Below are 9,175 nucleotides of genomic sequence, written 5' to 3'. Positions count from 1 at the left end.
TGGAAGAATGCACTCTAGCCACATTGGTCTGTTTATCTGAATCTGTTTTTCAAGTGGCTATAAAAAACCACAGCTATACTAAATGCATGTTTAAAAGTATCATCTGAACTGTGAATGTAGTATAAAGAGGGAAAAGGCTGCATGATAATGTAAATGGATTCTCAACTATACTTCTTGATCTTTACAGTACTGTATGTAAGTGTCATGCTGCTGATGGTATTGCACAGATCTTTAACAATAATTAAATTTAACTTTTTTTTATCTTAACATTGCATGTGTGTAAGACCTGTTTTTAAATCTACAAATATATTTTGGCGCAAAAGTAGTTAGAGTGTCCATTTAACAATAGGGGAAGTTTTACAGACTCCTACTTGGCTCCCTCCCCTGACAGTTTGTTCTTAATATAAATATAACATCTGAGAATAACTGAATCAGAGTTTCCCACATAATTGCTTTCTTATGTCACTGTCAATTCTAGTTTATATTACTGTGCAAAGTAGTCTCCTGCTCTTATTATTTTCAGGAAAAGTTGCCGCTACAGCCGCAACAGCTTTGGGTGTTAGGGCTGGCTGAAGCCTTCCCATTTACGAAAGAAAACAGTGCCACGATGGCAGTAATCTCATGATTTCATTACTGCGGGGCACCAACACAGCAAAAGCCCAAGCTGTATGTTGACAATACATAAACAAATATATCCAAGCCTCTGCCTACAAAAAAAGTAAGAAAAATTATTGAGTGCTAAAAGCCATTCAAAAAGGAACAATGAACAATATTTCAGTAAAACATTGAGGCGGGTCTCACGATCAGTGAGACCCACTTTTGTCGGTTTTGCGGGGAGAGCGGGCTAAGCCCGCTTTCCCTGCAGATGATCCAGGTGGGAGCCCTGGGTGGCTGGATTGGCCGCCCACATGATTGCCGGCTCTGTGATGGAGCCGGCGGGGGCTGGGGAGAGCGGGGGCCGATCGCCCCCTGGAAGCGCCAGCATGCCCTGCGTGAGCACATAGGGCATGCTGGCGAGACCCCCCGGAGCCGGGAGGTGGCTTTTCGCCTCCCCTCTGGGGGTCTCCTCATGAATAGCTGCGGTACGGAGCCGTGCCACGGCTACTCGCGATTTTAAAAAATGGGTTTGCGGGGAACTTGCTCCCCAAACCCGGTTTTAGGGGAGGGGTATTTAGGTGGGTTAACTGCCTGGGAGCCACTGGGCTCGCCTGAGAGCCCGGTGGCTCCCATGATCAGCCCAAATTGGGCTAGTTTCCCCTAGCCCAATTTTGGCTGGTCGTGGGAATAGCCCCATTGCCGATTCTGAGGTGGGGTGGAGATGTGTTTGGTTAAACAAATGCTAAACTTTACTTACAGGTGTTGCAAATGGAAAGCTGGTGGTCCTTTCCATCTAAACCAATTTTCCCTTTCAAAGGCACTGTACATGACCTAACAAAGCACACATGTTCACAGGCTCTGGAGGGGTGCAGTGGGGCCCACGCACAATAGGGATGTGAAAACCGGCTCGAATTCGAACCGGTACGGTTCAAAGGTTCGAGCTCGGACCAAAGAGGGGATTGCATTGGCAATGCCGGTCCAAGTTTGAACCGATCGAGCCCAGCTTGGTTAAAGCCTGTTCAAGCCAGTTCGAAGGTTCTAGTGGCCATTTTAGATCTTGTCCTCCATTTTGTGTGACTTGTTTTGCTTGATTTCATAGGCTGAGCTCTTGCTTCCCTGATTGGCCAGATAAGTCTGGTTCTCTGGTAGGCTGTGCACTGTTCCAGTCCTTGAGAACTGGCACTCTACTGGCCAGGGGGGAGGGCAAAGGTGGGGGCTCCCAAAGGAGGGAGTTTCAATCTTATTTAAAGCCAAGCCTCTGGCCTGGCAAAATTATTCTGACCACAGTCTTCCTGGGCTTCCTTCTGGCCTGCTGTAGCTGTGCTGGTGTGGTGAGTCTCCCTGGCAGACACTGCTGTGTTTTTGTCCCAGTATTCTGTTCCCTTCTGCCTGTTTCTCTCTGCCCTTGCTTCTTTAAACCTCCCCCCTCCCACTGTGTGTCTTTTCTGCTGTGTGTTTCTGCTGGGTCCCCCCCCCCCCGAGTGAGTGAGTGTCTGTCTGTCTGTGTCTCTCCCCTCTCTTTTGGGCCAGGGGGCCCAGGCCCTTTCGCCTGAGGCCTCTCTCTGGCCCATCCATTCCCCTAAACCAGATTTTCCCCCACCTTTTTTTGCTTTTGGTGGCTGTGGCTGCTGCTTTAAAATCTGTTGACTGAGTTGAGAGCCCCCTCCTCAGCTCAGTAGCCACTGCCAGTTGTTGTTTTTTTTCTTTTTCTGGGCTCTTTGGGGGTTCCCCCTTTTTTCTCTGAAGAAGGTGCTTTTCTTTGTTAATCCCTTTCTTGCTGTGCTTAGCACACTGCCTGCTCCAGACTCCACTCTCCCCATCCCCGTTCCTTCCTCCCATTCCCCATTCCCAGTGTTTTTCCCCACCAGACTTTTTATTTATTTTCTCACCAGTGTTGCTGCCCCATTCGGAGCCTGGTGGTGCAGGGGACTCTTCTGCCAGGGAAGCTCCTTCCACGGTGGGGGTGGAGGGCAGGGAGTTGACGGCTGGCATTGCAGCCAGATTTTCCCTCCCTGTTGTGGCCCCTCCAATGCTTCTCTCGCCACTCAGTGGGGGCTCCTCTGATGATGCCCTGGTCGTGGCGGAGTCCAGTGCTGGGTCCTCCCAGTCTGGCTCCGAGGAGGAAGGGTCTGCTGCTGAGGTGGAGGTGGCGGTCCCTCTGCTAGCGAAGCCGGGCCCTTCTTCTTCCACGGAGGGCAGAAGGGGGTGGGTGACGGCAGTGGTTGAGCACCAGCAGCCCCCCTAGGTCCACAGTCACCCAAGAGGCCTAAGACGGCACTCAGGGCATCTGAGGCCAACCAGAGCAGTGATGTTTGGCAGCATTTTGAGGTCCCTCAAGATGCCCCAACTGCTTCTTGATGTGTCCACTGTAGGGCACAGGTCATTCGGGGCAAGGATGCAAAGCATCTGGGTATGACCTCCATGTGGCGATACATGTGACGGAGTCACCTGGATCTCCTTGACTCCACTGGCAGCGCTAGTGCGTCTTGTATGCCTGTGACTAGTGCTGACAAGGGCAGTGCACCAGCTTCCATGAAGCAGAGCATGCTGCCAGTCAAGCGGCAGCTGTCACTTGACAGTCGTCGGGCACCAAGAGGCCTGGTCACGTGGAATCATGTCTCCTCACCTGTCTTATAGGGGAGATGATGGCCACTGATGACCAACCTTTTCAGGTGGTCGAGAACTCCGGCTTCTGCCGGATACTCCAACTGCTAGTGCCCAACTACACCATCCCCTCAAGGACCATGTTCAGCCAGAATGTGGCCCCCTCCCTGTACAGGTGGTGCAGGGAACTTGTGTCAGCCATGCTGCATGCAGCACTGTCTGGCACCAGCATGCATTTCACCACTGATCTGTGGAACAGTGTGAGTGGGATGCATGCTGCTTTCCTGGCTGGCTGCCCACTGATGGGGTCCGGATAGAGAGGGGGCCTCTGGTGCTTCTGCCTCTGGCTCCAGCACATCCCACCCCACATTTTGGCACAGGTGGGCTGCCTTGCACATGGAGACCTTGGATGTCAAGCACACCAAGGAGGAGGTGGCAGCCATAACTGGCTGCCAGATAGAGGAGTGGATTGGAGAGTTGCCAAACCTCTCGCGGGGCTTCATTGTCACAGACAATGGGTCCAATATTACTGCAGTGGTAGAGTCAGTGATGGAGTGTGTGAACATCTGCTGCATGGCACACACTCTCCACCTGACTGTCAGGGATGCCCTTGGCCTCAAGAAGGTGAAGGCATCTAGGGAACATGGCTGCCCTGTGGTAGGTGCTGTTGCTGCCATGGCTACGCTTGTTGAGAAGTCCCTCAAGATTGCAGCCCACTTCCACCTGAGTGAGAAGTCTAGGTGCCTGCTTCGCAAGCGGCAGCCTGTCCATGGGCTTCCACAACATCTCATCCCCACTGATGTAGATACCTGGTGGAACTCCACCTTCCTCTTGTTTCAGTGCCTGCTAGAGCAGGAGGTGGCCCTCGATGACCTGGCGAGGAACAAGTCCTTGGGCATGTGCAACCTATCCAATGCAGAGTAGAAGCTCGTGTCTGAGATGGTGTTGGCAGTTGAGCCCTTCCTGTTTGCCACGAAGAGCTTGTGTGGTGACACACTCCTCTGAGCCAGGCCCTGCCTGCAGCTCTCCTCCTGGAGAAGCTGATGGGTGAACTCCAGACTTCACTGACCACGCCAGAGGGGCGTGCTCTAGCTGGAAGGCTGAGGGTTGGAATTGTCGACAGGCTGATCAGTGTGTTGGGTGACAGGGAGGAGTATGTCCTGGCTTGTCTCTGTGACCCGAGCATCAAAGACAATGTCATTTGTGCCGATGACTTGCCCAAGTGGAGGGACCTCCTGGTCGAGAGAGTTAGGGAGGAGAAGGTCACTAGTACCCACAGAGAACAGGAGGGAGGTCATGGTGCACCCCCTGAGCGTGCGCGACCCACACCCAGCAGCAGTAGTGTGGGCAGCCCTTCAGCTCCCGCCCCTTCTTCTTCCAAGTCTGGTGGTGTGGCATCCCAGGCAGCGGTGCCAATGCAGCAGGCAGTTCCTCCCACTAAATCAACCCAGTGGTTTAAGCCAGTGTGCCTTGGCACCTTGCCCAGTTTGCTGGAGGCTCAGCTTACCAGGCCCACCAATGCTGTGCAGTGCACAGTCTGAGGCATTTCTTTCCCCACAGGCAAAACGCATGCATTGCACACAGGAAGAGAAGAGCAGGAAAAGACCCAGGTGTGTGTTACTTTAAGTTCTCCTTCAGTGTGTTGGTGTGTTTTTGCCTTGCCCCTTTTTCTTTGCAGTTTGCGTGCTGGGTTAGTTTTACAGTCTTGCGCCGTCTAATTAGGTCTTGTTGGTTTGTGGCTGTTGTTATGTAGCTAGTCTGTGCTGTTGTTTGGTTTGGTCCCCTTGGCTTTGCAGTTGTGCGTGGGCACTGACAGCAGCAGGTCTGTTTCTGTGGTGGTTTTTTGGTTCCCAGTTGGTTGTCTTCTTAGTTGTGTCACTGTGTGTTGGTATGCTGACATATTAGGGGCACAAAACCGGGCACCCAGGGGTGCCAAGCACCCACCAAACCCCAAAGCAATCAGACACTTCTGTGATTATTGATGAATTTCTGAAGATTTTTCCCATTTTTGTATTGCTTCCATAGGAAATAATGTGGCTTTGAGGTGGCCCATCCAGCCCATTCTCCTGTTTGTGGGGTTTCCAGGGCACCCCAAAGTGGGTCTAGGGGCACGGCAGGCATGGCCTCAATTCCCCCCAGGCAGCCCCAAGTTTGTAGGATTTATTGTTGTTGTTCTTAAAGTAGTTTTAAAAAGAATTTTTCCCCTTCTTTGCAATACATTAGGAGGACTTCTCCATTCATAAGCAGGACTGTGTGTGCCCTTATTTGCTGTGACCTCTGAGTTCAGGGAATACTACAGACGTTGAGGTGAGTTCAGACAAACAGAGCTTCCCAACCCTGCGATTTTTGAGGGAGAGCACCAGCTAACTGGGATACAATTCAAGGGGACTAGGCTGCTCAAGGTCTTTCCATGCAGGTCCCCCATATGGAGGTGAACACGTGCAGCCCACGACAAATTTGGCCAGGTCCCTGCCAAAGGGATTCTTCAGAGATGTAATTCAGGTCCTAGGCTTCAGAAAGAGTTGTTGCACTATAGGATAGCTATCCCAAAGTTACAAGCATACAGCCAGGCAAAGCTGGAAACAGGCTGCAGTCTATAGCAGAGCCTCAGCCCGAGTGCATTCATTTGCAGGGAGGCGGGGAGGAGATAGGAGCTGTGCTCACTGCAGTCAGTGACAGGCTTTTAGAGGTAAAAGGTGGGGGCACTCTTCTCTCCCTCCCTGCAGCCAGACACCACCACCACGCCCCCATCCCACCGCTGGCAGTGGCAATCTTTTGGGGTTCAAAAGGGGGAACTTTCCCCTTGCCCTGTTGCCCCCCCCCCCGCGCCACAGCTATTGCTGCCACTGGTGTGGTTTTCTTTAAAAACTGAAGTAAAGAGGGGGTATTTTGCTCTGCCCCCACTCCGCAGTACTGCCGCCGCCACAAAGCAGCTGCTTTTTTTTTAAGGGTGGCAAAAGCCTTTTTGCCTATAGGTGGCAAAAAGGTTAATCTGCCCCTGTGGCTGGTCTATGAGAAGTTTTTACACATGAGGCTTAAAACAACTGTTGCCTCCATTGAGTTTGTCATTTGCATATAAAGTATGCATTGGCAAGAATGCTTATTTGCATTACAGATGCTTCTGTCTCGGGCTGGATTAGATGATATGTCTCCCCTGACTCAACCAATCAAATGCTGCCTCCTCCCCTGCCATCCCCACCTGCAAGGATGGAATGTACGAATGCGGCTTAATTGTATAAATTATTTTTAATATACTAAATGAATCATATAGCTAGCATTTGAATATTCAATCCCTGCATTTACATGTGGGGATGCTGAGTATGGGGAAAATATACTAGGTTTGCAGGGAGGCTCTGCACATATTTACTCTCTTCCACGCGATGGGCCAGATCAAGGAAGACAATACCATCTGATCTGGCCCGCAGACAAGATCAGATAGTAATACAAATAATTTAAGAGAATCTCAAAGGTGTTACATCTCATATGTAAAACTGAGCTTTCTCATTTAATTTTCTTCCCTACTCAAGCTAGCCTTGCTTTTCTTGCTGATATGAACAGCAGATCCATTGCCTCATGAAACCAAGTGGCTTTGGTAAATGGACTTTAAATTTCAGTTTTCATCTGATTCTGCATCTCTGGCAAAATAAAAATACAATTATGCCCATCATGACTCTGCGTTTGACATTTCTAAGAGATATTTCACAGTGTTTGACACCTACCCTGCCCCATAAACTATCTTAAAAGACTGCATGGATTTTTAAACCCTTCCTAATCTCACGCTCCAGATGTGGCATGTGAAATCAGTACACAGCAGGATGATTTTTTTAAGCCAACCTTTCCTTGATTGATTGTAAATCAGGGTGCTAATGTCTATGAATGTAGTTTATTAGGATTATTACGTCCATGGTTATATATTTGATTTTCCATATTGCCTTCTGAAAGTGGTTTACCAAGTCAAATTTTGACACATTAGAGCAAATGATGGTTGTGAAATGTAAAGAGCATTTTCAAGTTTAGCACAGAGGAAGAAAGGAAGAATTTATTTCTATCAACACACAGCAGTATGGGTGGGGAAGCAGAGGGGAGAGACCACTTGCAATAAGGCGATGCAAAATGTCATCTGAGGCATATGATGGCTAATCCCAAAAGACAAGCTTAACAGAATGCCTTGGCTTCCAAGTGCAATAGTTCTAGTTTCAGCAACAGATCCCCTTAATCACAGCTTGTGTCGAATTAACCAATTAACAGTGTAGCAGGGATTTCTGCCATGTCTGTTTTCTTTTGAATGTTCCGTTTTGTTTCTGAAATTAAAAAACAAATTACATATCCCAATAATTTATGTAGCTGTCTTCATCCTTACACTTGTGGCAGATTCATCTTAGGGATGATTAAATGTTTCTGCTTCTTCATTTTCAGGAGACAAATCTGAGCCCCACCCCATGCCAAGTGTCCTAATAAAATATCATGAGGAAAGTCGAGCCAGGATCAGTGGTGTCCGCCCATGGACAAGGACATTAATCAAAGCTGTGAATTCTCTTGGGAAAGAAATAGGGTGAGGAGAAGGAAGAGGGAAATATGTGCCAGTGAAGAACACATAAAGTGAGGCTGATCCAAGGGCATCTGCATAATCAAGGATCTCAAGACTTGAACCAGGAATCTCAAAGGCTGGATTCTAGCCTAGGTCTGTGGATTCAATTTTCAGAGTCTGCTTCAAGCTCAAGAGGGAATATTTTGTACAATACCTGCCCTTGCAATTGACTGTCAGTATGAAGACTCTGGATCGGTGAGCTCTGTTGTAAACAGAGGCATTCCTTCCACTTGTTGCGCTTTGGGCTCTTCAGAGCATGAGCCTCTGATTTCAGGGACACTGAGCTAAAATCTAAGGTCCCACTATGCACTCCTGTGTTTTGGAGTGTTGGCAGAGGGATGATCAGATGAACATCCCTACAGGTGATAAAAGGACATGCGGATAACATGTCAGATCATCCTTCAGTGATGTCAGGGCAGGCAAGTACTCATCACAGCCCCAACATTATCATGTGTAGGGGGTCTGTGATCCATCCCACTATGATGCAGGCAGAGGAATGCAAATCCAGATGAACATCTGCATCCATGTCAGGCTGAATCTCCCTCACTGAGTTGAGGCAAGTGGCCACAAACTGATGACAAATAGAAAAAAAATATTCTCCATTTCAGTTTGCACTTGCTGGAAATTTCATAATCCTACCAATTCTTTTTTTTAAAAAATGAGTATTCCACACCCCAAAAGAAAAAAGAAAAACCCTAACTTATCTACTGTGGGTTGATATAATTAATTAAAGGTTTGGCTTTGACATTGGCCCAGTTTTCTTTTCTCTCTTTTGCCTGTGTTATTCAGAGAAATGAAGAGGTTAATAAGGAGGTTATTCAGAGAAACTAAGAGGCAGCATACTGAGAAAAGAGTGGTGTGTAAACGGCAGCGTCCTATGAGGGCTTCTTGCCCAGAATCCACAGAATTGTAATTGACATGCAAGATTAACAAAAAGCCACCCATGATGGTGGCTAGCTAGCTAGCTTCTGGCTTGAACTCTAGAACAGTTAATTCACAATCTATATTATTATTGTTGTTGTTGTTGTTGTTGTTACTTACATTTATATCCCGCTCTTCCTCCAAGGAGCCCAGAGCGGTGTACTACATACTTGAGTTTCTCTGAGAAAGAAGTGACTGGCCCAGAGTCACCCAGCTAGTTTTATGGCTGAATGGGGATTTGAACTCGGGTCTTCCCGGTCCTAGTCCAGCGCTCTAGCCACTACACCATGCTGGCTCTCTGGGAGTCATGTATGCCATGACTCTTTGTGTGCTGAGAGAAAACTGTTATTATGCCCAAGAAATGAATTGGTTACATCCTTAAATGACTCGTGTGATCCTGTGGCTACCTGCAGAAGAGGCTGCCTGCTATGCCCCTGAATGATTCAGTGCTCTGGCCTTCCATAC

The 9,175-nt window shown here is 48.6% G+C and overlaps 1 long non-coding RNA gene across 1 annotated transcript; it reads left to right on the top strand.

The window, feature by feature from the left end:
* Positions 1–1,522: 1,522 nt before the first annotated feature.
* On the top strand, positions 1,523–8,539 carry LOC128325439 (uncharacterized). Its single transcript, XR_008307451.1, has 3 exons — positions 1,523–1,928; positions 5,425–5,508; positions 7,618–8,539. It is a non-coding gene; the product is annotated as an uncharacterized LOC128325439 (long non-coding RNA).
* Positions 8,540–9,175: the final 636 nt, after the last annotated feature.

This window comes from Hemicordylus capensis, chromosome 4, assembly GCF_027244095.1.
Source record: "Hemicordylus capensis ecotype Gifberg chromosome 4, rHemCap1.1.pri, whole genome shotgun sequence".
NCBI lineage: Eukaryota > Metazoa > Chordata > Lepidosauria > Squamata > Cordylidae > Hemicordylus > Hemicordylus capensis.
Note: the sequence above shows the minus strand (reverse complement) of the source record. Positions and strands in the feature narration are given on the sequence as shown.